This window comes from Musca autumnalis, unplaced genomic scaffold (genome assembly GCF_047663935.1).
Source record: "Musca autumnalis isolate F117 unplaced genomic scaffold, ASM4766393v1 scaffold_2, whole genome shotgun sequence".
NCBI classification, from domain to species: domain Eukaryota; kingdom Metazoa; phylum Arthropoda; class Insecta; order Diptera; family Muscidae; genus Musca; species Musca autumnalis.
The window spans coordinates 30327656-30355315 of NW_027411755.1; the positions used below are offsets into that span (position 1 = coordinate 30327656).

Here is a 27660-nt window from a genome sequence, read left to right on the forward strand (position 1 = left end):
GGGTGAAAAAATATTCTTTAAAAAATCCACGTTTATTGTTGTGATGATGGATGAAAAAATATTCTTTAAAAAATCCACGTTTATTGTTGTGATGATGGGTGAAAAAATATTCTTTAAAAAATCCACGTTTATTGTTGTGATGATGGGTGAAAAAATATTCTTTAAAAAATCCACGTTTATTGCTGTGTTGGTTGGTGAAAAAATATTCTTTAAAAAATCCACGTTTATTACTGTGATGGTGGGTGAAAAAATATTCTTTTAAAAATCCACGTTTATTGCTGTGATGGTGGGTGAAAAAATATTCTTTTAAAAATCCACGTTTATTGTTGTGATGATGGGTGAAAAAATATTCTTTAAAAAATCCACGTTTATTGTTGTGATGATGGGTGAAAAAATATTCTTTAAAAAATCCACGTTTATTGTTGTGATGATGGGTGAAAAAATATTCTTTAAAAAATCCACGTTTATTGTTGTGATGATGGGTGAAAAAATATTCTTTAAAAAATCCACGTTTATTGTTGTGATGATGGGTGAAAAAATATTCTTTAAAAAATCCACGTTTATTGTTGTGATGATGGGTGAAAAAATATTCTTTAAAAAAATCCACGTTTATTGTTGTGATGATCTGTGAAAAAATATTCTTTAAAAAATCCACGTTTATTGTTGTGATGATGGGTGAAAAAATATTCTTTAAAAAATCCACGTTTATTGTTGTGATGATGGGTGAAAAAATATTCTTTAAAAAATCCACGTTTATTGTTGTGATGATGGGTGAAAAAATATTCTTTAAAAAATCCACGTTTATTGTTGTGATGATGGGTGAAAAAATATTCTTTAAAAAATCCACGTTTATTGTTGTGATGATGGGTGAAAAAATATTCTTTAAAAAATCCACGTTTATTGTTGTGATGATGGGTGAAAAAATATTCTTTAAAAAATCCACGTTTATTGTTGTGATGATGGGTGAAAAAATATTCTTTAAGAAATCCACGTTTATTGTTGTGATGATCTGTGAAAAAATATTCTTTAAAAAATCCACGTTTATTGTTGTGATGATGGGTGAAAAAATATTCTTTAAAAAATCCACGTTTATTGTTGTGATGATGGGTGAAAAAATATTCTTTAAAAAATCCACGTTTATTGCTGTGATGGCGGGTGAAAAAATATTCTTTAAAAAATCCACGTTTATTGCTGTGATGGCGGGTGAAAAAATATTCTTTAAAAAATCCAGGTTTATTGCTGTGATGGCGGGTGAAAAAATATTCTTTAAAAAATCCACGTTTATTGTTGTGATGATGGATGAAAAAATATTCTTTAAAAAATCCACGTTTATTGCTGTGATGGCGGGTGAAAAAATATTCTTTAAAAAATCCACGTTTATTGTTGTGATGATGGATGAAAAAATATTCTTTAAAAAATCCACGTTTATTGTTGTGATGATGGGTGAAAAAATATTCTTTAAAAAATCCACGTTTATTGTTGTGATGATGGGTGAAAAAATATTCTTTAAAAAATCCACGTTTATTGTTGTGATGATGGGTGAAAAAATATTCTTTAAAAAATCCACGTTTATTGTTGTGATGATGGGTGAAAAAATATTCTTTAAAAAATCCACGTTTATTGTTGTGATGATGGGTGAAAAAATATTCTTTAAAAAATCCACGTTTATTGTTGTGATGATGGGTGAAAAAATATTCTTTAAAAAATCCACGTTTATTGCTGTGTTGGTTGGTGAAAAAATATTCTTTAAAAAATCCACGTTTATTGTTGTGATGATAAGTGAAAAAATATTCTTTAAAAAATCCACGTTTATTGTTGTGATGATGGGTGAAAAAATATTCTTTAAAAAATCCACGTTTATTGTTGTGATGATGGGTGAAAAAATATTCTTTAAAAAATCCACGTTTATTGTTGTGATGATGGGTGAAAAAATATTCTTTAAAAAATCCACGTTTATTGCTGTGATGGTGGGTGAAAAAATATTCTTTTAAAAATCCACGTTTATTGCTGTGATGGTGGGTGAAAAAATATTCTTTTAAAAATCCACGTTTATTGCTGTGATGGTGGGTGAAAAAATATTCTTTTAAAAATCCACGTTTATTGTTGTGATGATGGGTGAAAAAATATTCTTGAAAAAAAAAGACGTTTATTGTTGTGATGATGGGTGAAAAAATATTCTTTTAAAAATCCACGTTTATTGTTGTGATGATGGGTGAAAAAATATTCTTTTAAAAATCCACGTTTATTGTTCAACGATGGATGAAAAAATATTCTTAAAAAAACCCCAAGCTTATTGCTGTAATGGTGGATGAAAAAATATTCTTTAAAAATCCACGTTTATTGTTCTGATGATGGGTGAAAAAATATTCTTTAAAAATCCACGTTTATTGTTCTGATGATGGGTGAAAAAATATTCTTTAAAAATCCACGTTTATTGTTTATTGTTCTGATGAAAAAATATTCTTTAAAAATCCACGTTTATTGTTCTGATGATGGGTGAAAAAATATTCTTTAAAAATCCACGTTTATTGTTTATTGTTCTGATGAAAAAATATTCTTTAAAAATCCACGTTTATTGTTTATTGTTCTGATGAAAAAATATTCTTTAAAAATCCACGTTTATTGTTCTGATGATGGGTGAAAAAATATTCTTTAAAAATCCACGTTTATTGTTCTGATGATGGGTGAAAAAATATTCTTTAAAAATCCACGTTTATTGTTCTGATGATGGGTGAAAAAATATTCTTTAAAAATCCACGTTTATTGTTCTGATGATGGGTGAAAAAATATTCTTTAAAAATCCACGTTTATTGTTCTGATGATGGGTGAAAAAATATTCTTTAAAAATCCACGTTTATTGTTCTGATGATGGGTGAAAAAATATTCTTTAAAAATCCACGTTTATTGTTTATTGTTCTGATGAAAAAATATTCTTTAAAAATCCACGTTTATTGTTCTGATGATGGGTGAAAAAATATTCTTTAAAAAATCCACGTTTATTGTTGTGATGATGGGTGAAAAAATATTCTTTAAAAAATCCACGTTTATTGTTGTGATGATCTGTGAAAAAATATTCTTTAAAAAATCCACGTTTATTGTTGTGATGATGGGTGAAAAAATATTCTTTAAAAAATCCACGTTTATTGTTGTGATGATGGGTGAAAAAATATTCTTTAAAAAATCCACGTTTATTGTTGTGATGATGGGTGAAAAAATATTCTTTAAAAAATCCACGTTTATTGCTGTGATGGCGGGTGAAAAAATATTCTTTAAAAAATCCACGTTTATTGCTGTGTTGGTTGGTGAAAAAATATTCTTTAAAAAATCCACGTTTATTGCTGTGTTGGTTGGTGAAAAAATATTCTTTAAAAAATCCACGTTTATTGTTGTGATGATGGGTGAAAAAATATTCTTTAAAAAATCCACGTTTATTGTTGTGATGATGGGTGAAAAAATATTCTTTAAAAAATCCACGTTTATTGTTGTGATGATGGGTGAAAAAATATTCTTTAAAAAATCCACGTTTATTGTTGTGATGATAGGTGAAAAATATTCTTTAAAAAATCCACGTTTAGTGTTGTGATGATGGGTGAAAAAATATTCTTTAAAAAATCCACGTTTAGTGTTGTGATGATGGGTGAAAAAATATTCTTTAAAAAATCCACGTTTATTGTTGTGATGATGGGTGAAAAAATATTCTTTAAAAAATCCACGTTTAGTGTTGTGATGATGGGTGAAAAAATATTCTTTAAAAAATCCACGTTTATTGTTGTGATGATGGGTGAAAAAATATTCTTTAAAAAAACCACGTTTATTGTTGTGATGATGGGTGAAAAAATATTCTTTAAAAATCCACGTTTATTGTTCTGATGATGGGTGAAAAAATATTCTTTAAAAATCCACGTTTATTGTTCTGATGATGGGTGAAAAAATATTCTTTAAAAATCCACGTTTATTGTTCTGATGATGGGTGAAAAAATATTCTTTAAAAATCCACGTTTATTGTTTATTGTTCTGATGAAAAAATATTCTTTAAAAATCCACGTTTATTGTTCTGATGATGGGTGAAAAAATATTCTTTAAAAAATCCACGTTTATTGTTGTGATGATGGGTGAAAAAATATTCTTTAAAAAATCCACGTTTATTGTTGTGATGATCTGTGAAAAAATATTCTTTAAAAAATCCACGTTTATTGTTGTGATGATGGGTGAAAAAATATTCTTTAAAAAATCCACGTTTATTGTTGTGATGATGGGTGAAAAAATATTCTTTAAAAAATCCACGTTTATTGTTGTGATGATGGGTGAAAAAATATTCTTTAAAAAATCCACGTTTATTGTTGTGATGATGGGTGAAAAAATATTCTTTAAAAAATCCACGTTTATTGTTGTGATGATGGGTGAAAAAATATTCTTTAAAAAATCCACGTTTATTGCTGTGATGGCGGGTGAAAAAATATTCTTTAAAAAATCCACGTTTATTGCTGTGTTGGTTGGTGAAAAAATATTCTTTAAAAAATCCACGTTTATTGTTGTGATGATGGGTGAAAAAATATTCTTTAAAAAATCCACGTTTATTGTTGTGATGATGGGTGAAAAAATATTCTTTAAAAAATCCACGTTTATTGTTGTGATGATGGGTGAAAAAATATTCTTTAAAAAATCCACGTTTATTGTTGTGATGATGGGTGAAAAAATATTCTTTAAAAAATCCACGTTTATTGTTGTGATGATAGGTGAAAAATATTCTTTAAAAAATCCACGTTTAGTGTTGTGATGATGGGTGAAAAAATATTCTTTAAAAAATCCACGTTTAGTGTTGTGATGATGGGTGAAAAAATATTCTTTAAAAAATCCACGTTTATTGTTGTGATGATGGGTGAAAAAATATTCTTTAAAAAATCCACGTTTAGTGTTGTGATGATGGGTGAAAAAATATTCTTTAAAAAATCCACGTTTATTGTTGTGATGATGGGTGAAAAAATATTCTTTAAAAAAACCACGTTTATTGTTGTGATGATGGGTGAAAAAATATTCTTTAAAAAATCCACGTTTATTGTTGTGATGATGGGTGAAAAAATATTCTTTAAAAAATCCACGTTTATTGTTGTGATAATGGGTGAAAAAATATTCTTTAAAAAATCCACGTTTATTGTTGTGATGATGGGTGAAAAAATATTCTTTAAAAAATCCACGTTTATTGTTGTGATAATGGGTGAAAAAATATTCTTTAAAAAATCCACGTTTATTGTTGTGATGATGGGTGAAAAAATATTCTTTAAAAAATCCACGTTTATTGTTGTGATGATGGGTGAAAAAATATTCTTTAAAAAATCCACGTTTATTGTTGTGATGATGGGTGAAAAAATATTCTTTAAAAAATCCACGTTTATTGTTGTGATAATGGGTGAAAAAATATTCTTTAAAAAATCCACGTTTATTGTTGTGATGATGGGTGAAAAAATATTCTTTAAAAAATCCACGTTTATTGTTGTGATGATGGGTGAAAAAATATTCTTTAAAAAATCCACATTATTGTTGTGATGATGGGTGAAAAAATATTCTTTAAAAAATCCACGTTTATTGTTGTGATGATGGGTGAAAAAATATTCTTTAAAAAATCCACGTTTATTGTTGTGATGATGGGTGAAAAAATATTCTTTAAAAAATCCACATTATTGTTGTGATGATGGGTGAAAAAATATTCTTTAAAAAATCCACGTTTATTGTTGTGATGATGGGTGAAAAAATATTCTTTAAAAAATCCACGTTTATTGTTGTGATGATGGGTGAAAAAATATTCTTTAAAAAATCCACATTATTGTTGTGATGATGGGTGAAAAAATATTCTTTAAAAAATCCACATTATTGTTGTGATGATGGGTGAAAAAATATTCTTTAAAAAATCCACGTTTATTGTTGTGATGATGGATGAAAAAATATTCTTTAAAAAATCCACGTTTATTGTTGTGATGATGGGTGAAAAAATATTCTTTAAAAAATCCACATTATTGTTGTGATGATGGGTGAAAAAATATTCTTTAAAAAATCCACATTATTGTTGTGATGATGGGTGAAAAAATATTCTTTAAAAAATCCACGTTTATTGTTGTGATGATGGGTGAAAAAATATTCTTTAAAAAATCCACGTTTATTGTTGTGATGATGGGTGAAAAAATATTCTTTAAAAAATCCACATTATTGTTGTGATGATGGGTGAAAAAATATTCTTTAAAAAATCCACATTATTGTTGTGATGATGGGTGAAAAAATATTCTTTAAAAAATCCACGTTTATTGTTGTGATGATGGATAATAAAATATTCTGTAAAAAATCCACGTTTATTGTTGTGATGATGGATGAAAAAATATTCTTTAAAAAATCCACGTTTATTGTTGTGATGATGGGTGAAAAAATATTCTTTAAAAAATCCACGTTTATTGTTGTGATGATGGATGAAAAAATATTCTTTAAAAAATCCACGTTTATTGTTGTGATGATGGGTGAAAAAATATTCTTTAATAAATCCACGTTTATTGTTGTGATGATGGGTGAAAAAATATTCTTTAAAAAACCCACGTTTATTGTTGTGATGATACGTGAAAAAATATTCTTTAAAAAATCCACGTTTATTGTTGTGATGATGGGTGAAAAAATATTCTTTAAAAAATCCACGTTTATTGTTGTGATGATACGTGAAAAAATATTCTTTAAAAAATCCACGTTTATTGTTGTGATGATGGGTGAAAAAATATTCTTTAAAAAATTCACGTTTATTGTTGTGATGATGGGTGAAAAAATATTCTTTAAAAAATCCACGTTTATTGGTCTGATGGCTTATAAAAAAATATTGTTAGAAAAGCCAAGTTTATTGGTCTGACGGTACTTGAAAAATATTTTTTAAATGTGAAATAGGGTGGCGTATACGTAGCAATATTAATTATTGGTAATATGGTACCAAGTTAAATTCGATTATTTTGTAGAAAATTCTGTTATTTTTAAGGTTTTTTATTAAAATTTTTAAATATAATTGGAGAATATATCCTAAAGATCATATTGAATTATATTTAGGTGACGTATGCGTAACGACATTAATCATGTGTAATATGGTACCACATGAAATTCATAATTTTAACCATCAGAGTACGGTACAAACTTGTACTCTACTCCTGTTTAGATCAGAATATTGTCATCTTCAGTTCTATGAAACTCGTAAGAAATTTGTTGATATTATATTTAATTTTCGAACCCAAATCCTACAGTCCAATCATTTTTTGTCTTTATTACATTTTAATTAAAAGGACAAATTATATGATACCATTAATCGTCTTATCTTCCAAACGTTTTAAGAGATGTTCTTCCATACTAAAATAAATAAAAAAATTAAATTATTGAAAGAAAAATTAAATATATTGTTATAGACTACTAACTGGTTCAGCAGCTGCAAAATTTCCAAAAAGGGCTAAACTTAATAGACCCAAGATAATTGGTGAAAATTCCATAATGAAAGTGACGCTTAGAGGTGCCTATCTCAAACAGACAAACTTATAAACATGTCAAAATAGTAACAGAACACCAAAGATAAATACAAATATGTATTTTACTAAGAGACCTGCAGTGAAATTTAAACAGGTAATTAAACCGCGAAGCAATAAAAATATTAAAATTAATTTTCAGAAAAAAAATTATTACTAATAATTTCCAGACATATTTTATGGAATAAATTCTAATTACCATATTCTAATAACATAAGGTGACGTATACACAACGGCTTTAATCATGCCTACTGTGGAACCCCATTAAATTCAATAAATTTATAGGAATTATCTACTCTAAGTTGTGTGGTTTTTATGATGCTTCATTTATATTTGTTTGAACTGTAATTGTCGTATTATTCTGCGAGCATTTTTTGACGGCCCTTGAAAAATAATCTTTAAAAAATCCACGTTTATTGGTCTGAAGTCCCTTGAAAAATATTCTTTAAAAAATCCACGTTTATTGGTCTGAAGTCCCTTGAAAAATAATCTTTAAAAAATCCACGTTTATTGGTCTGAAGTCCCTTGAAAAATATTCTTTAAAAAATCCACGTTTATTGGTCTGAAGTCCCTTGAAAAATATTCTTTAAAAAATCCACGTTTATTGGTCTGAAGTCCCTTGAAAAATATTCTTTAAAAAATCCACGTTTATTGGTCTGAAGTCCCTTGAAAAATTGTCTTTAAAAAATCCACGTTTATTGGTCTGAAGTCCCTTGAAAAATATTCTTTAAAAAATCCACGTTTATTGGTCTGAAGTCCCTTGAAAAATATTCTTTAAAAAATCCACGTTTATTGGTCTGAAGTCCCTTGAAAAATATTCTTTAAAAAATCCACGTTTATTGGTCTGAAGTCCCTTGAAAAATTGTCTTTAAAAAATCCACGTTTATTGGTCTGAAGTCCCTTGAAAAATATTCTTTAAAAAATCCACGTTTATTGGTCTGAAGTCCCTTGAAAAATATTCTTTAAAAAATCCACGTTTATTGGTCTGAAGTCCCTTGAAAAATATTCTTTAAAAAATCCACGTTTATTGGTCTGAAGTCCCTTGAAAAATATTCTTTAAAAAATCCACGTTTATTGGTCTGAAGTCCCTTGAAAAATATTCTTTAAAAAATCCACGTTTATTGGTCTGAAGTCCCTTGAAAAATATTCTTTAAAAAATCCACGTTTATTGGTCTGAAGTCCCTTGAAAAATATTCTTTAAAAAATCCACGTTTATTGGTCTGAAGTCCCTTGAAAAATATTCTTTAAAAAATCCACGTTTATTGGTCTGAAGTCCCTTGAAAAATATTCTTTAAAAAATCCACGTTTATTGGTCTGAAGTCCCTTGAAAAATATTCTTTAAAAAATCCACGTTTATTGGTCTGAAGTCCCTTGAAAAATATTCTTTAAAAAATCCACGTTTATTGGTCTGAAGTCCCTTGAAAAATATTCTTTAAAAAATCCACGTTTATTGGTCTGAAGTCCCTTGAAAAATATTCTTTAAAAAATCCACGTTTATTGGTCTGAAGTCCCTTGAAAAATATTCTTTAAAAAATCCACGTTTATTGGTCTGAAGTCCCTTGAAAAATATTCTTTAAAAAATCCACGTTTATTGGTCTGAAGTCCCTTGAAAAATATTCTTTAAAAAATCCACGTTTATTGGTCTGAAGTCCCTTGAAAAATATTCTTTAAAAAATCCACGTTTATTGGTCTGAAGTCCCTTGAAAAATATTCTTTAAAAAATCCACGTTTATTGGTCTGAAGTCCCTTGAAAAATATTCTTTAAAAAATCCACGTTTATTGGTCTGAAGTCCCTTGAAAAATATTCTTTAAAAAATCCACGTTTATTGGTCTGAAGTCCCTTGAAAAATATTCTTTAAAAAATCCACGTTTATTGGTCTGAAGTCCCTTGAAAAATATTCTTTAAAAAATCCACGTTTATTGGTCTGAAGTCCCTTGAAAAATATTCTTTAAAAAATCCACGTTTATTGGTCTGAAGTCCCTTGAAAAATATTCTTTAAAAAATCCACGTTTATTGGTCTGAAGTCCCTTGAAAAATATTCTTTAAAAAATCCACGTTTATTGGTCTGAAGTCCCTTGAAAAATATTCTTTAAAAAATCCACGTTTATTGGTCTGAAGTCCCTTGAAAAATATTCTTTAAAAAATCCACGTTTATTGGTCTGAAGTCCCTTGAAAAATATTCTTTAAAAAATCCACGTTTATTGGTCTGAAGTCCCTTGAAAAATATTCTTTAAAAAATCCACGTTTATTGGTCTGAAGTCCCTTGAAAAATATTCTTTAAAAAATCCACGTTTATTGGTCTGAAGTCCCTTGAAAAATATTCTTTAAAAAATCCACGTTTATTGGTCTGAAGTCCCTTGAAAAATATTCTTTAAAAAATCCACGTTTATTGGTCTGAAGTCCCTTGAAAAATATTCTTTAAAAAATCCACGTTTATTGGTCTGAAGTCCCTTGAAAAATATTCTTTAAAAAATCCACGTTTATTGGTCTGAAGTCCCTTGAAAAATATTCTTTAAAAAATCCACGTTTATTGGTCTGAAGTCCCTTGAAAAATATTCTTTAAAAAATCCACGTTTATTGGTCTGAAGTCCCTTGAAAAATATTCTTTAAAAAATCCACGTTTATTGGTCTGAAGTCCCTTGAAAAATATTCTTTAAAAAATCCACGTTTATTGGTCTGAAGTCCCTTGAAAAATATTCTTTAAAAAATCCACGTTTATTGGTCTGAAGTCCCTTGAAAAATATTCTTTAAAAAATCCACGTTTATTGGTCTGAAGTCCCTTGAAAAATATTCTTTAAAAAATCCACGTTTATTGGTCTGAAGTCCCTTGAAAAATATTCTTTAAAAAATCCACGTTTATTGGTCTGAAGTCCCTTGAAAAATATTCTTTAAAAAATCCACGTTTATTGGTCTGAAGTCCCTTGAAAAATATTCTTTAAAAAATCCACGTTTATTGGTCTGAAGTCCCTTGAAAAATATTCTTTAAAAAATCCACGTTTATTGGTCTGAAGTCCCTTGAAAAATATTCTTTAAAAAATCCACGTTTATTGGTCTGAAGTCCCTTGAAAAATATTCTTTAAAAAATCCACGTTTATTGGTCTGAAGTCCCTTGAAAAATATTCTTTAAAAAATCCACGTTTATTGGTCTGAAGTCCCTTGAAAAATATTCTTTAAAAAATCCACGTTTATTGGTCTGAAGTCCCTTGAAAAATATTCTTTAAAAAATCCACGTTTATTGGTCTGAAGTCCCTTGAAAAATATTCTTTAAAAAATCCACGTTTATTGGTCTGAAGTCCCTTGAAAAATATTCTTTAAAAAATCCACGTTTATTGGTCTGAAGTCCCTTGAAAAATATTCTTTAAAAAATCCACGTTTATTGGTCTGAAGTCCCTTGAAAAATATTCTTTAAAAAATCTACGTTTATTGGTCTGAAGTCCCTTGAAAAATATTCTTTAAAAAATCCACGTTTATTGGTCTGAAGTCCCTTGAAAAATATTCTTTAAAAAATCCACGTTTATTGGTCTGAAGTCCCTTGAAAAATATTCTTTAAAAAAATCCACGTTTATTGGTCTGAAGTCCCTTGAAAAATATTCTTTAAAAAAATCCACGTTTATTGTTGTGATGATGGGTGAAAAATTTTCTTTAAAAAAAATCCACGTTTATTGTTGTGATGATGGGTGAAAAAATATTCTTTAAAAAATCCACGTTTATTGTTGTGATGATGGGTGAAAAAATATTCTTTAAAAAATCCACGTTTGTTCCTTTGATGGTGGGTAAAAAAAATAATCTTTTAAAAATCCATGTTAATTGCTTTAATGGTCTATGAAAAAATATTTAAAATAAAATCCACGTTTAGTGCTGTAATGTAAAAAATCAAACATGTTGCGTATGATTAATGTCGCAATGTATACGCCACCAGTTTCTTCCAGTTTTTAAGTCATTGAAATATTTAAGCCAAAGAAAATTTATATTTTTACTTAACAGACTTGTTTACAAATGGTTCTCACAGCTTCACAGTTTAATTAACTAATTAGATGCCTCAGAAGTCTTCCACATTATTATAGAATTTTACGTATAAAATCCAATATGATATAAATATAAATGTAATTAGTTAAGCGAGTATAATCTAGAGTGGCATTCACAATGAAGTTCTTGTCACTAGTTATGGGCTCATTGAGTTTATTATTAATATTTGCACACACCACTACGGCTAAACCGGTTTGTATTTCAAAATTAAAATATTTTATATAATAAATTATTATGTTCTTCCTTTCAGTGGGGTGCCCATTTTATGGTAAAGGATTAGCCCTTTCTAAAAATATGTTTTCAAGGTCTTGAAAATGAAGTATAGTCATTTGTTTTATGCAGCCAATAAAAACTCCAAATTTAGGTTTTAAATAAATTATGCTATGTGTTTATTTTAGCAAACATCCATTTTTAATTGTTTCAATATTTGAAGAAAAATAATGTCCAACATTGAGTTCCTCCTATCGGCGACTTTGTGTCGATAAACAGATTAATAACCGAGATCAGAAAATTAAACAACATTGGAAATTTTCTGCATATTTCTAATGACAAAAATATAATTGACATTAATGTGGTCCACTGATGCGAATGAATATTGACACAACGCATTCGTCACCCTTTTAAATTCAATTCTTTTAGTTTTACGGGTGCCAAAATGTGTAAAAGATAACATCCATCCGTACAAGTTTAAAGGTTGAAACATTGTAAAATAGTTACTTGTGCTGATCCCACTTCCATCCCCAGTAAAAAATTAGCCTCCCCTAGATGTCATCATGCCTGAAACATTTGTAGGCTGTGGAATACCCGGAATACCCACAGGATATTTTGGAAGTGTATTTGGTTAACTTAGAGTCTATCCTGAGTTCTCACAAACGTTCTTTAACAAACACAGAAATTTAAACAAACTATATGTTATCAAATGTTGCCGATAACACTGTGCTACAAAATGGAGGTGAAAGTCTGCCTTGTTGAGTATATTAAGAACCCCGAAGAACAGATCCGCAGTAAGTCGAACTTTCGCGTTATGGCGTGATGAAGTTTTTGCTACAGACCCTGTAAGGCATCAGGAATTAGCGTTATATCTTTGTTCACTCTTGTTTCAGTTTATTTTTGAGATGACATGTCTGCAGCCAAATCGAATGAGGATTATTTTCGTAGAGCACTTCGACCTTCTAACTCACTTCCTTCAATGTCCTTTTCGTCCTTTATTTTAAGAGCCGCTATAAAAGTACCACAAGATGACGTTTTTCAGCTTCCAAATTTTCTGCAAAAATTTCGCGCAGAAAATTTTATGTACGGCTTTCATTGAGGGGCCACCGTGGTGCAATGGTTAGCACGTCCGCCTTGCACTCAGAAGGTCTGCGGTTCGAATCCCAGGCCAAGCAACATCAAATTTTCAATGGTGGCTAAATTCCCCCTCAGTAATGCTGGCGACATTTCCTGAGTATTTAAGCCATGAAAAACTTCGCTACAAGTGGTGTCGTAAGACACGCCGTTCGGACTCGGCAATAAAAAGTAGGTCCCATATCATTGAGCCAATATGAATCGGCGTGCACTCATTGATATGAGAGAAGTCTCCCTTGTCCCATCTGGGATGTTTGTGGAACAATTATTATATTATTTCATTGACAACTTATCGATTTTGTCGCGTTTTCGGGGTCGTTTTGTGCATTTACCCTGTTTTTTGTTTAGAAAAACACTATATTTTGTTTTTTGTATATTCGTTACAGAACATACAAAAACACAAAACACATTTTTTTCTGAGCAAACAGGGGTAAATGTAAAAATTGACTTTGAAAAGGCGACAAAATCGATTAGTTGTCAATGAGAGCCGTACCTAAAATTTTCTGAGCGACCTTTTTCAGAATATTTCGAAGCTGAAAAACGTCATCTTGTGGTACTTTTATAGCGGCTCTTAAAATAAAGGACGAAAAGGACATTGAAGGAATCGAGTTAGAAGGTCTTAGTGTTCTACGAAAATAATCCTCATTCGATTTGATTGCAGACATGTCATCTCAAAAATAAGGTAAAGCAACAGTGAACAAAGATATAACGCTAATTCCTGATGCCTTGAGGGTCTCCAGCAAAAACTTCATCACGCCATAACAAGGTTCTTAATACACTCACCAAGGCCTCTCTTCCCCGAGTGGAATTTTCCGTGCCCCAGACTTTCACCTCCATTTTGTTGCACCGTGAAATTAACGGAAACATTCCTTGAAAAATATTCGTTTGAAAATTGAATTGATTGAAAATTTAAAGAAATATTCGTTAAAAAATTAAAGAAAGGAAGGAAATATTCCGTGAAAAATAATATTTTAAAAATGTAAGGAAATATTCCTTGAGAAATATTCGTTTTAAAATAAAAGTAAATATTTTTTGAAAAATATTCGTTCAAAAATCGAATAAAATATTCCTTTAAAAATTGAAGAAATTATTCCTTGAAAAATATTCATTTAAAAATTGAAGGAAATATTCGTTTAAAAATTGAAGGAAATATTCCTTTAAAAATTAAATGTAATATTTCTTGAAAAATATTAACTTAAAAATTTAAGGAAAAATTCCTTTAAAAAATATTCGTCAAAAATTGAAGGAAATATTTCTTGAAATATATTCGTTAAAAAATTAAAGAAATATTCCTTGAAAAATATTCCTTTAAAAATTGAAGAAAATACTCCTTGAAAAACATTCGTATAATATTTAAGGAAATATTCCTTGAAAATTTTTCCTGTTTTAAGGTAAAATTCCTTAAAAAATATTCGTTTAAAAATTTAAGGAAATATTCCTTTAAAAACCAAAGGTAATATTTCTTGAAAAATATTCCTTTAAAAATTAAAGGAAAATTTTCTTTAAAAAATATTCGTCCAAAAATTTAAGGAAATATTCCTTGAAAAATATTCGTTTAAAAATCCAAGAAAATATTCCTTGTAAAATATTCCTTTAAAAATTGAAGAAAATATTCCTTGAAAAATATTCGTTTAGAAATTGAAGGAAATATTCCTTGAAAAATATTCGTTTAAAAATTGAAGGAAATATTCCTTGAAAAATAAAAATATTCATTTAAAAATTTAAGGAAAAATTCCTTGAAAGATATTCGTCTAAAAATTGAGGGAAATAAAAACTGACAAACCTTTAGAACAAAAGACGGCGCTAGCAGCACATTGCACATTGACAGGGTATAAACCGAACATTAAAGACGTAGATATATTGACACAAGAAAATAGTTAAAAACGACGCTTTACTTTAGAAATGTTACATATAATTAATGTACCAAATGACCAAAGAATGAATTACAAAACTGACACAGACCACTATGCACATATTTACAAGAATTTAGTGTGTAAGCATAGACGCAAAAAACTTTAGTTCAGCATAGAAATGTAATTTTCTGTGTTATAATTGTCGTTATCTTTTTATAATAGTTTATATTTTTGTAGAATATCCCTGAAGATGACTGTCGATGACAGCCGAAATATCGGATAAAAAAAAACAAACACGAACATCTTTGTTTTCATTTGACCAAACGCCAAAATAAAACCACCAAAAATAGGAAATATTTCTTGAAAAATATTCGTTAAAAATTTAAGGAAACATTCCTTGAAAATTTTTCGTTAAGAAATTTAAGGAAATAATGCTTGAAATTTTTTTTTTACAAGTTGAACAAAATGTTTCTTGCAAAATATTCGTTTAAAAATCGAAGAAAATATTCCTTGACAAATATTCTTTTAAAAATTGAAGGAAATATTTCTAGAACAAGTTAAAAAGTATCAGTCGGCTTTGCCGACAGAGATATACCCTCAGCCTGTGCAAATTGAAACACTTTTTTCACAAAAAAAAATCTTATGTATTTAGGGGGTTTCAAAATTTTGGTCGTATGAACCGACAAAAATGCTGATTAGGATTAAAGTTCAAAAATTTTGCGGAAAAGGTACTTAAAGGAATGGACCGACATAGACCATGGGGGTGCCATAGGCGGTTTTTACACCTTTCGGACTGTTTTCTCAAGAAGTATGGACTTGTCCCTGAAACAACTTTTACCATCGTAATTGAGGCAGCGAATGTAAGTTGCTTCAACAAAAATCAAAGTGATTCAATAGTAGGTCTTAAAGTGAACTTATCCAAAATTTTGTGTGGGAGGTACGGGATGGAGTGGATATTTGTCCACTCCATATTCCATATTCGAACCTGATCTATATCTGGTAGATATTATGAGAATGTGTAAACTATGGACCAAATCGGTCACTCCCATCAAGAGTTATCGTGCGCACAATTTTTCCGAATATTTTTCAACTTTTGTGGGGTAGGTACCTGAAGGAGTGGACCGATATGGCTTATCTACGAACGTAAACTAAGTTTGGAAACAATATTACGAAGGCCAAATTTTGGCCAGAATCGGCATTTCCGTTCGAGAATTTTCTTGCGCTTCCACCCATAAACATGGTGTCATAGGGTTTGTTTTTCAACTTTCAGGCTATTTTTTCAGGAAGTATGGACTTGCCCCTGTGGAAACTTGTACCTTCGTATAGGGGACAGTGAATACAAAATGTTACAACAAAAACCAAAGCGATTCAAGAGCAGGTCCTAAACTGAACTTTTCCGAAATTTTGTGTGGGAGGTACTCGAAGGAGTTTACCGATTGAGTCCATATTGGAACCTCATCTAAGTCTGGTAGAAATTTCATAATGTGCAAAGTATGGACCAAATCGGTTACATCCTTCAAGAGTTATCGTACGCACAAAATTTCCGAACATTTTCGAACTTTTGTGGGAGAGGTACCGGAAGGAGTGGACCGATATAATCCATCTTTGAACTTGAACTAAGTTTGGACAAAATATTACGAAAGCCAAATTTTGGACCGAATCGGCAGGTCCGTTCGAGAGTTATCATGCGCTCCAACCACTACACACGGTGTCATAGGGTTTTTTGTAACTTTCAGGCCAATTTTCTCAGGAAGTATGGACTTGCCCCTAATGAAACTTACAGCGTCGTATAGAGGACAGCGAATACAACTTGCGTAAACAAAAATCAAAGCGATTCGAGACCAGGTCCTAAACTGAACTTTTCCGAAATTTTGTGTGGGAGATACCCGAAGGAGTGGACCGATTGAGTCCATATTGGAACCTCATCTAAGTTTGGTAGAAGCTACACGATGTGGAAAGTATGGACCAAATCAGTTATTCCCTACAAGAGTTATCGTGCGCACAAGTTTTGCGACAATTTTTGAACATTTGTGGGGGAGGTACCTGAAGGAGTGGACCTATATGGCCCATCTTCGAACTTAAATCGAATCTGGACAAAATATTTCGATACCCAAAATTTAAACCGAATCGATTGATCCGTTCGAGAGTTATCGTGCGCACCAGCCAGCCAGACAGACAGACAGACGGACAGACAGACAGACGGACGGACATTGCTAGATCTACTCAAAATTGTCTGAAACGGATATCATACAAACATACTTGGGGTCTAAAACCATTATTTCGATGAGGCACATTTTTGGTCGTATCAAAGTGTAAATACCCTCTTTAGCCTAAAGGCTGAGGGTATAAAAATGTATGTATTATGTTCTTTTCTTTTAGTGGGGTGGAGACATGGCCCTTAGCCATGTAATGATACGTACATAACTTTCCTCGCAGATGATTAAAAATAATGGTTATACTTCTTAAAATTATGGAGTACCATAGCCTTTCTTATAATAATAATTTTCTAAGGCCCATTAATTGGAATATGTTTTTAGTGATCATTGACAACAAATCCAAAAAATTCTAATACATTTTATTTTTTTCTGACGAATTAGATTACTAGAATTACTAGTATTTCTCTCTAAAAGATATCCGAATATTTAACCTTAATGTGTATAATAAAATTAATGTTGTTCCATTGTGCGGATGAATAATGTCACAACGTATACGCCACATATTTACATATATTAAATATTTCACTTTACTTAATAGTCTTGTTTAACATTCACAATTAAATTACCTAATAGAATTCCATAGAAGTAAAATTGTATAAATAAAACTAAACATGATATAAATATAAGTGCATTTAGGTCAACCAAGCAGATCCTAAAGTGACATTCACCATGAAGTTCTCCGTAATAATTATAGGCTCTTTAAGTTTATTATTTTTTGCAAATACAGCTAGGGCTAAACCGGTTTGTATTCTAAATGAATATATCTTATATAAGTTATCAATTGTGTTCTTTCCTTTTAGTGGGGAGGAGATACGGCCCTTAGACTTGGATTGATACGTACATAATATTTTCTTTAAGAGATTAATGAATAATATTTCTTCAAAAAAAAAAAAAAAAAAAAAAAAAACAGAAAAGTATGATCCAAAAAAAACTTGAAAATTAATATACAAAAAATTATATTGCAATATCCACAACTTAAAATATTTCTAAATGAAATCGGACAGTTTTACCCCTATTTGTATAACTAAGATAATGTGTTTCCATGGTGCGTATAAAAAAGAATAAGAAAATATTTATTTACAAATTGTTTTAAAACATTCACAGTTTAATTACCTAATTAGAATTCATAGCTGTCTTCCCCAGTACAATGGAATTTTACGAATAAAATAAAATATGACCTAAAAAATGTGACTTTATTTAGTAAAACCGAGTATAACGTATATCAGTTTTCACTATGAAGATCTGGTCAATAATTTTAGGCTCATTGAGTTTATTATTTTTTGCAAAACCAACTACGGCAAAACCAGTTTGTATTTTTTAACTAAAATATCTTACATAATTAGTTATTAATTATGTTGTTCCTTTCTTTTAGTGGGGCAATGCATTGATTCGTGCTAAGGGATTTCATTAGAGGGTTAATGAAAGCATTTTCGTGGAGGATCATCATCAGTTCCTAAAAATAAATTTTGGAGGTTTGTATCACAAATAAAACTCAAATAAAAATCCATTTAAATATGTTACTAAACCACCAACCAACAAATTTTAATTATTACTCTGACGATTTAGATTACTAAACCTTCTAAAATGTTATCGTAATATTAAAAATACACTCCTTTAATGTTTTTTTTTTTTTTTTTTTTTGAAATATCCCAAAGATATACATACCTTAATATGTATACCGAAATTAATGTGGTTCCATAATGCGTATGAATAATGGCACAACGTATTCGCCACATGCCTTAAATTTAATTGTTTTACTTGTACTTGTTCACGTTTTTCAACGACCATGTGGCCTTTAGGCGTGGATTTTTAAAAATATTTTTTTCAACGACCAAGTGGCCTTTAGGCGTGGATTTTTAAAAAATATTTTTTTCAACGACCATGTGGCCTTTAGGCGTGGATTTTTAAAAAATATTTTTTTTCAACGACCATGTGGCCTTTAGGCGTGGATTTTTAAAAATATTTTTTTCAACGACCATGTGGCCTTTAGGCGTGGATTTTTAAAAATATTTTTTTCAACGACCATGTGGCCTTTAGGCGTGGATTTTTAAAAATATTTTTTTCAACGACCATGTGGCCTTTAGGCGTGGATTTTTAAAAATATATTTTTCAACGACCATGTGGCCTTTAGGCGTGGATTTTTAAAAATATTTTTTTCAACGACCATGTGGCCTTTAGGCGTGGATTTTTAAAAATATTTTTTTCAACGACCATGTGGCCTTTAGGCGTGGATTTTTAAAAATATTTTTTTCAACGACCATGTGGCCTTTAGGCGTGGATTTTTAAAAATATTTTTTTCAACGACCATGTGGCCTTTAGGCGTGGATTTTTAAAAATATTTTTTTCAACGACCATGTGGCCTTTAGGCGTGGATTTTTAAAAATATTTTTTTCAACGACCATGTGGCCTTTAGGCGTGGATTTTTAAAAATATTTTTTTCAACGACCATGTGGCCTTTAGGCGTGGATTTTTAAAAATATTTTTTTCAACGACCATGTGGCCTTTAGGCGTGGATTTTTAAAAATATTTTTTTCAACGACCATGTGGCCTTTAGGCGTGGATTTTTAAAAATATTTTTTTCAACGACCATGTGGCCTTTAGGCGTGGATTTTTAAAAATATTTTTTTCAACGACCATGTGGCCTTTAGGCGTGGATTTTTAAAAATATTTTTTTCAACGACCATGTGGCCTTTAGGCGTGGATTTTTAAAAATATTTTTTTCAACGACCATGTGGCCTTTAGGCGTGGATTTTTAAAAATATTTTTTTCAACGACCATGTGGCCTTTAGGCGTGGATTTTTAAAAATATTTTTTTCAACGACCATGTGGCCTTTAGGCGTGGATTTTTAAAAATATTTTTTTCAACGACCATGTGGCCTTTAGGCGTGGATTTTTAAAAATATTTTTTTTAACGACCATGTGGCCTTTAGGCGTGGATTTTTAAAAATATTTTTTTCAACGACCATGTGGCCTTTAGGCGTGGATTTTTAAAAATATTTTTTTCAACGACCATGTGGCCTTTAGGCGTGGATTTTTAAAAATATTTTTTTCAACGACCATGTGGCCTTTAGGCGTGGATTTTTAAAAATATTTTTTTCAACGACCATGTGGCCTTTAGGCGTGGATTTTTAAAAATATTTTTTTCAACGACCATGTGGCCTTTAGGCGTGGATTTTTAAAAATATTTTTTTCAACGACCATTTGGCCTTTAGGCGTGGATTTTTAAAAATATTTTTTTCAACGACCATGTGGCCTTTAGGCGTGGATTTTTAAAAATATTTTTTTCAACGACCATGTGGCCTTTAGTCGTGGATTTTTAAAAATATTTTTTTCAACGACCATGTGGCTTTTAGGCGTGGATTTTTAAAAATATTTTTTTTCAACGACCATGTGGCCTTTAGGCGTGGATTTTTAAAAATATTTTTTTCAACGACCATGTGGCCTTTAGGCGTGGATTTTTAAAAATATTTTTTTCAACGACCATGTGGCCTTTAGGCGTGGATTTTTAAAAATATTTTTTTCAACGACCATGTGGCCTTTAGGCGTGGATTTTTAAAAATATTTTTTTCAACGACCATGTGGCCTTTAGGCGTAGATTTTTAAAAATATTTTTTTCAACGACCATGTGGCCTTTAGGCGTGGATTTTTAAAAATATTTTTTTCAACGACCATGTGGCCTATCAGAGTGGATTTTTTAAAATATTTTTTCAAGGACCATGTGGCCTATCAGAGTGGATTTTAAAAATATTTTTTTCAACGACCATGTGGCCTTTAGGCGTGGATTTTTAAAAATATTTTTTTCAACGACCTTGTGGCCTTTAGGCGTGGATTTTTAAAAATATTTTTTTCAACGACCTTGTGGCCTTTAGGCGTGGATTTTTAAAAATATTTTTTTCAACGACCTTGTGGCCTTTAGGCGTGGATTTTTAAAAATATTTTTTTCAACGACCTTGTGGCCTTTAGGCGTGGATTTTTAAAAATATTTTTTTCAACGACCTTGTGGCCTTTAGGCGTGGATTTTTAAAAATATTTTTTTCAACGACCTTGTGGCCTTTAGGCGTGGATTTTTAAAAATATTTTTTTCAACGACCTTGTGGCCTTTAGGCGTGGATTTTTAAAAATATTTTTTTCAACGACCTTGTGGCCTTTAGGCGTGGATTTTTAAAAATATTTTTTTCAACGACCTTGTGGCCTTTAGGCGTGGATTTTTAAAAATATTTTTTTCAACGACCATGTGGCCTTTAGGCGTGGATTTTTAAAAATATTTTTTTCAACGACCATGTGGCCTTTAGGCGTGGATTTTTAAAAATATTTTTTTCAACGACCATGTGGCCTTTAGGCGTGGATTTTTAAAAATATTTTTTTCAACGACCATGTGGCCTTTAGGCGTGGATTTTTAAAAATATTTTTTTCAACGACCATGTGGCCTTTAGGCGTGGATTTTTAAAAATATTTTTTTCAACGACCATGTGGCCTTTAGGCGTGGATTTTTAAAAATATTTTTTTCAACGACCATGTGGCCTTTAGGCGTGGATTTTTAAAAATATTTTTTTCAACGACCATGTGGCCTTTAGGCGTGGATTTTTAAAAATATTTTTTTCAACGACCATGTGGCCTTTAGGCGTGGATTTTTAAAAATATTTTTTTCAACGACCATGTGGCCTTTAGGCGTGGATTTTTAAAAATATTTTTTTCAACGACCATGTGGCCTTTAGGCGTGGATTTTTAAAAATATTTTTTTCAACGACCATGTGGCCTTTAGGCGTGGATTTTTAAAAATATTTTTTTCAACGACCATGTGGCCTTTAGGCGTGGATTTTTAAAAATATTTTTTTCAACGACCATGTGGCCTTTAGGCGTGGATTTTTAAAAATATTTTTTTCAACGACCATGTGGCCTTTAGGCGTGGATTTTTAAAAATATTTTTTTCAACGACCATGTGGCCTTTAGGCGTGGATTTTTAAAAATATTTTTTTCAACGACCATGTGGCCTTTAGGCGTGGATTTTTAAAAATATTTTTTTCAACGACCATGTGGCCTTTAGGCGTGGATTTTTAAAAATATTTTTTTCAACGACCATGTGGCCTTTAGGCGTGGATTTTTAAAAATATTTTTTTCAACGACCATGTGGCCTTTAGGCGTGGATTTTTAAAAATATTTTTTTCAACGACCATGTGGCCTTTAGGCGTGGATTTTTAAAAATATTTTTTTCAACGACCATGTGGCCTTTAGGCGTGGATTTTTAAAAATATTTTTTTCAACGACCATGTGGCCTTTAGGCGTGGATTTTTAAAAATATTTTTTTCAACGACCATGTGGCCTTTAGGCGTGGATTTTTAAAAATATTTTTTTCAACGACCATGTGGCCTTTAGGCGTGGATTTTTAAAAACATTTTTTTCAACGACCATGTGGCCTTTAGGCGTGGATTTTTAAAAATATTTTTTTCAACGACCATGTGGCCTTTAGGCGTGGATTTTTAAAAATATTTTTTTTCAACGACCATGTGGCCTTTAGGCGTGGATTTTTAAAAATATTTTTTTCAACGACCATGTGGCCTTTAGGCGTGGATTTTTAAAAATATTTTTTTCAACGACCATGTGGCCTTTAGGCGTGGATTTTTAAAAATATTTTTTTCAACGACCATGTGGCCTTTAGGCGTGGATTTTTAAAAATATTTTTTTCAACGACCATGTGGCCTTTAGGCGTGGATTTTTAAAAATATTTTTTTCAACGACCATGTGGCCTTTAGGCGTAGATTTTTAAAAATATTTTTTTCAACGACCATGTGGCCTTTAGGCGTGGATTTTTAAAAATATTTTTTTCAACGACCATGTGGCCTATCAGAGTGGATTTTTTAAAATATTTTTTCAAGGACCATGTGGCCTATCAGAGTGGATTTTTAAAAATATTTTTTTCAACGACCATGTGGCCTTTAGGCGTGGATTTTTAAAAATATTTTTTTCAACGACCTTGTGGCCTTTAGGCGTGGATTTTTAAAAATATTTTTTTCAACGACCTTGTGGCCTTTAGGCGTGGATTTTTAAAAATATTTTTTTCAACGACCTTGTGGCCTTTAGGCGTGGATTTTTAAAAATATTTTTTTCAACGACCTTGTGGCCTTTAGGCGTGGATTTTTAAAAATATTTTTTTCAACGACCTTGTGGCCTTTAGGCGTGGATTTTTAAAAATATTTTTTTCAACGACCTTGTGGCCTTTAGGCGTGGATTTTTAAAAATATTTTTTTCAACGACCTTGTGGCCTTTAGCCGTGGATTTTTAAAAATATTTTTTTCAACGACCATGTGGCCTTTAGGCGTGGATTTTTAAAAATATTTTTTTCAACGACCATGTGGCCTTTAGGCGTGGATTTTTAAAAATATTTTTTTCAACGACCATGTGGCCTTTAGGCGTGGATTTTTAAAAATATTTTTTTCAACGACCATGTGGCCTTTAGGCGTGGATTTTTAAAAATATTTTTTTCAACGACCATGTGGCCTTTAGGCGTGGATTTTTAAAAATATTTTTTTCAACGACCATGTGGCCTTTAGGCGTGGATTTTTAAAAATATTTTTTTCAACGACCATGTGGCCTTTAGGCGTGGATTTTTAAAAATATTTTTTTCAACGACCATGTGGCCTTTAGGCGTGGATTTTTAAAAATATTTTTTTCAACGACCATGTGGCCTTTAGGCGTGGATTTTTAAAAATATTTTTTTCAACGACCATGTGGCCTTTAGGCGTGGATTTTTAAAAATATTTTTTTCAACGACCATGTGGCCTTTAGGCGTGGATTTTTAAAAATATTTTTTTCAACGACCATGTGGCCTTTAGGCGTGGATTTTTAAAAATATTTTTTTCAACGACCATGTGGCCTTTAGGCGTGGATTTTTAAAAATATTTTTTTCAACGACCATGTGGCCTTTAGGCGTAGATTTTTAAAAATATTTTTTTCAACGACCATGTGGCCTTTAGGCGTGGATTTTTAAAAATATTTTTTTCAACGACCATGTGGCCTATCAGAGTGGATTTTTTAAAATATTTTTTCAAGGACCATGTGGCCTATCAGAGTGGATTTTTAAAAATATTTTTTTCAACGACCATGTGGCCTTTAGGCGTGGATTTTTAAAAATATTTTTTTCAACGACCTTGTGGCCTTTAGGCGTGGATTTTTAAAAATATTTTTTTCAACGACCTTGTGGCCTTTAGGCGTGGATTTTTAAAAATATTTTTTTCAACGACCTTGTGGCCTTTAGGCGTGGATTTTTAAAAATATTTTTTTCAACGACCTTGTGGCCTTTAGGCGTGGATTTTTAAAAATATTTTTTTCAACGACCTTGTGGCCTTTAGGCGTGGATTTTTAAAAACATTTTTTTCAACGACCATGTGGCCTTTAGGCGTGGATTTTTAAAAATATTTTTTTCAACGACCATGTGGCCTTTAGGCGTGGATTTTTAAAAATATTTTTTTCAACGACCATGTGGCCTTTAGGCGTGGATTTTTAAAAATATTTTTTTCAACGACCATGTGGCCTTTAGGCGTGGATTTTTAAAAATATTTTTTTCAACGACCATGTGGCCTTTAGGCGTGGATTTTTAAAAATATTTTTTTCAACGACCATGTGGCCTTTAGGCGTGGATTTTTAAAAATATTTTTTTCAACGACCATGTGGCCTTTAGGCGTGGATTTTTAAAAATATTTTTTTCAACGACCATGTGGCCTTTAGGCGTGGATTTTTAAAAATATTTTTTTCAACGACCATGTGGCCTTTAGGCGTGGATTTTTAAAAATATTTTTTTCAACGACCATGTGGCCTTTAGGCGTGGATTTTTAAAAATATTTTTTTCAACGACCATGTGGCCTTTAGGCGTGGATTTTTAAAAATATTTTTTTCAACGACCATGTGGCCTTTAGGCGTGGATTTTTAAAAATATTTTTTTCAACGACCATGTGGCCTTTAGGCGTGGATTTTTAAAAATATTTTTTTCAACGACCATGTGGCCTTTAGGCGTGGATTTTTAAAAATATTTTTTTCAACGACCATGTGGCCTTTAGGCGTGGATTTTTAAAAATATTTTTTTCAACGACCATGTGGCCTTTAGGCGTGGATTTTTAAAAATATTTTTTTCAACGACCATGTGGCCTTTAGGCGTGGATTTTTAAAAATATTTTTTTCAACGACCATGTGGCCTTTAGGCGTGGATTTTTAAAAACATTTTTTTCAACGACCATGTGGCCTTTAGGCGTGGATTTTTAAAAATATTTTTTTCAACGACCATGTGGCCTTTAGGCGTGGATTTTTAAAAATATTTTTTTCAACGACCATTTGGCCTTTAGGCGTGGATTTTTAAAAATATTTTTTTCAACGACCATGTGGCCTTTAGGCGTGGATTTTTAAAAATATTTTTTTCAACGACCATTTGGCCTTTAGGCGTGGATTTTTAAAAATATTTTTTTCAACGACCATGTGGCCTTTAGGCGTGGATTTTTAAAAATATTTTTTTCAACGACCATGTGGCCTTTAGTCGTGGATTTTTAAAAATATTTTTTTCAACGACCATGTGGCTTTTAGGCGTGGATTTTTAAAAATATTTTTTTTCAACGACCATGTGGCCTTTAGGCGTGGATTTTTAAAAATATTTTTTTCAACGACCATGTGGCCTTTAGGCGTGGATTTTTAAAAATATTTTTTTCAACGACCATGTGGCCTTTAGGCGTGGATTTTTAAAAATATTTTTTTCAACGACCATGTGGCCTTTAGGCGTGGATTTTTAAAAATATTTTTTTCAACGACCATGTGGCCTTTAGGCGTGGATTTTTAAAAATATTTTTTTCAACGACCATGTGGCCTTTAGGCGTGGATTTTTAAAAATATTTTTTTCAACGACCATGTGGCCTTTAGGCGTAGATTTTTAAAAATATTTTTTTCAACGACCATGTGGCCTTTAGGCGTGGATTTTTAAAAATATTTTTTTCAACGACCATGTGGCCTATCAGAGTGGATTTTTTAAAATATTTTTTCAAGGACCATGTGGCCTATCAGAGTGGATTTTTAAAAATATTTTTTTCAACGACCATGTGGCCTTTAGGCGTGGATTTTTAAAAATATTTTTTTCAACGACCTTGTGGCCTTTAGGCGTGGATTTTTAAAAATATTTTTTTCAACGACCTTGTGGCCTTTAGGCGTGGATTTTTAAAAATATTTTTTTCAACGACCTTGTGGCCTTTAGGCGTGGATTTTTAAAAATATTTTTTTCAACGACCTTGTGGCCTTTAGGCGTGGATTTTTAAAAATATTTTTTTCAACGACCTTGTGGCCTTTAGGCGTGGATTTTTAAAAATATTTTTTTCAACGACCTTGTGGCCTTTAGGCGTGGATTTTTAAAAATATTTTTTTCAACGACCTTGTGGCCTTTAGGCGTGGATTTTTAAAAATATTTTTTTCAACGACCTTGTGGCCTTTAGGCGTGGATTTTTAAAAATATTTTTTTCAACGACCTTGTGGCCTTTAGGCGTGGATTTTTAAAAATATTTTTTTCAACGACCTTGTGGCCTTTAGGCGTGGATTTTTAAAAATATTTTTTTCAACGACCTTGTGGCCTTTAGGCGTGGATTTTTAAAAATATTTTTTTCAACGACCATGTGACCAAAACATTCTTAACAGTGCCTTTACATTGCCACATAAATAAAATTTCAAATGTGTTGTAACGTGGTGCGGATAATTAATGCCACAATGTATACGCCACCTATCTTTCAAATCTAGAAAATAATACAAATGGTGTTAATTAATTTTCATCGCGTTGTTGATAATTTTATTTTTAGCACCTGAAAATTGTGTTGCTGAATAATCCATTAAGATTTATGGAAATAATTTTTCCAGTGTGTTACAATTTTGCCACTCCAATTGCTTACTTCGGACTTTTGCAATAGCTATAAATTAAAATTGAAAAAATTGAACGATTATATTTTCAAATAAAGACAAAATTAATAAGAAATTATTTTTCTATTTCATTAATTATGAAGAGTTTGTCAATATTGTTGGGTGTTTTATATTTAGCCTTCTTGGCAGATCTAACATCTGCTGGCTTAAGAGTTAGTATTTAATGGTCCCATATATTTTCATAGAGGTAACTGTAATTTTGTTTTCTATTGTAGAATCTATTTCGGAGACGCGGTGAAATTCCTTACAAGAGATTACCTTAGATAAATTTAAAAATAACAAGTCATGAATAAAATCAAGCATAAAGGGTTAATATTATAAATAACGAAACCCCGCATTATTCCACCGTCAGATCGTGGGCTCGTTTAATATATTCTGAACGTTGTTTAAATTATACTCAAAAGGGTATTTAAATTTTTACATAAATAAAAACTAATATATACAGAATTTATACATCGATCTGTTTTTTATTCTATTGTCGTATATAAAGATTGTGATACTGAATAATTATTTTATATTTTTAGAAGTATTTTTCACAATACACTTTACTTAAAATTAAAAAATTTCAAAACTAATTTCGAAGTTCAATTCATTATGAAGTGTCTGGTATTATTGTTGGGTGTTTTCTATTTAGCCTTTCTGGCCGATCTGACATCTGCTGGTATGATTGTGAGTATTTATTGATTTAAAAAAAATATAGTAATTCTAAAATTTCTTCTATTTCTATATTATAGGAAAGACGAATGAAC

General features: G+C 30.7%; 4 long non-coding RNA genes across 4 annotated transcripts in view; 2 read left to right on the forward strand and 2 right to left on the reverse strand.

The window, feature by feature from the left end:
* Nucleotides 1-27660, reverse strand: part of LOC141393851 (uncharacterized) — a 394506-nt gene that overhangs the window by 18326 nt on the left and 348520 nt on the right. The window lies entirely within an intron of this gene.
* LOC141392646 (uncharacterized) lies at nt 7221-7565 on the reverse strand. The gene is made up of 2 exons (XR_012409820.1): nt 7431-7565; nt 7221-7365 (listed from the first exon to the last, which is right to left on the reverse strand). It is a non-coding gene; the product is annotated as an uncharacterized lncRNA (long non-coding RNA).
* LOC141392647 (uncharacterized) lies at nt 11652-11970 on the forward strand. The gene is made up of 2 exons (XR_012409821.1): nt 11652-11754; nt 11813-11970. It is a non-coding gene; the product is annotated as an uncharacterized lncRNA (long non-coding RNA).
* On the forward strand, nt 17145-18507 carry LOC141392648 (uncharacterized). Its single transcript, XR_012409822.1, has 3 exons — nt 17145-17716; nt 17776-18281; nt 18348-18507. It is a non-coding gene; the product is annotated as an uncharacterized lncRNA (long non-coding RNA).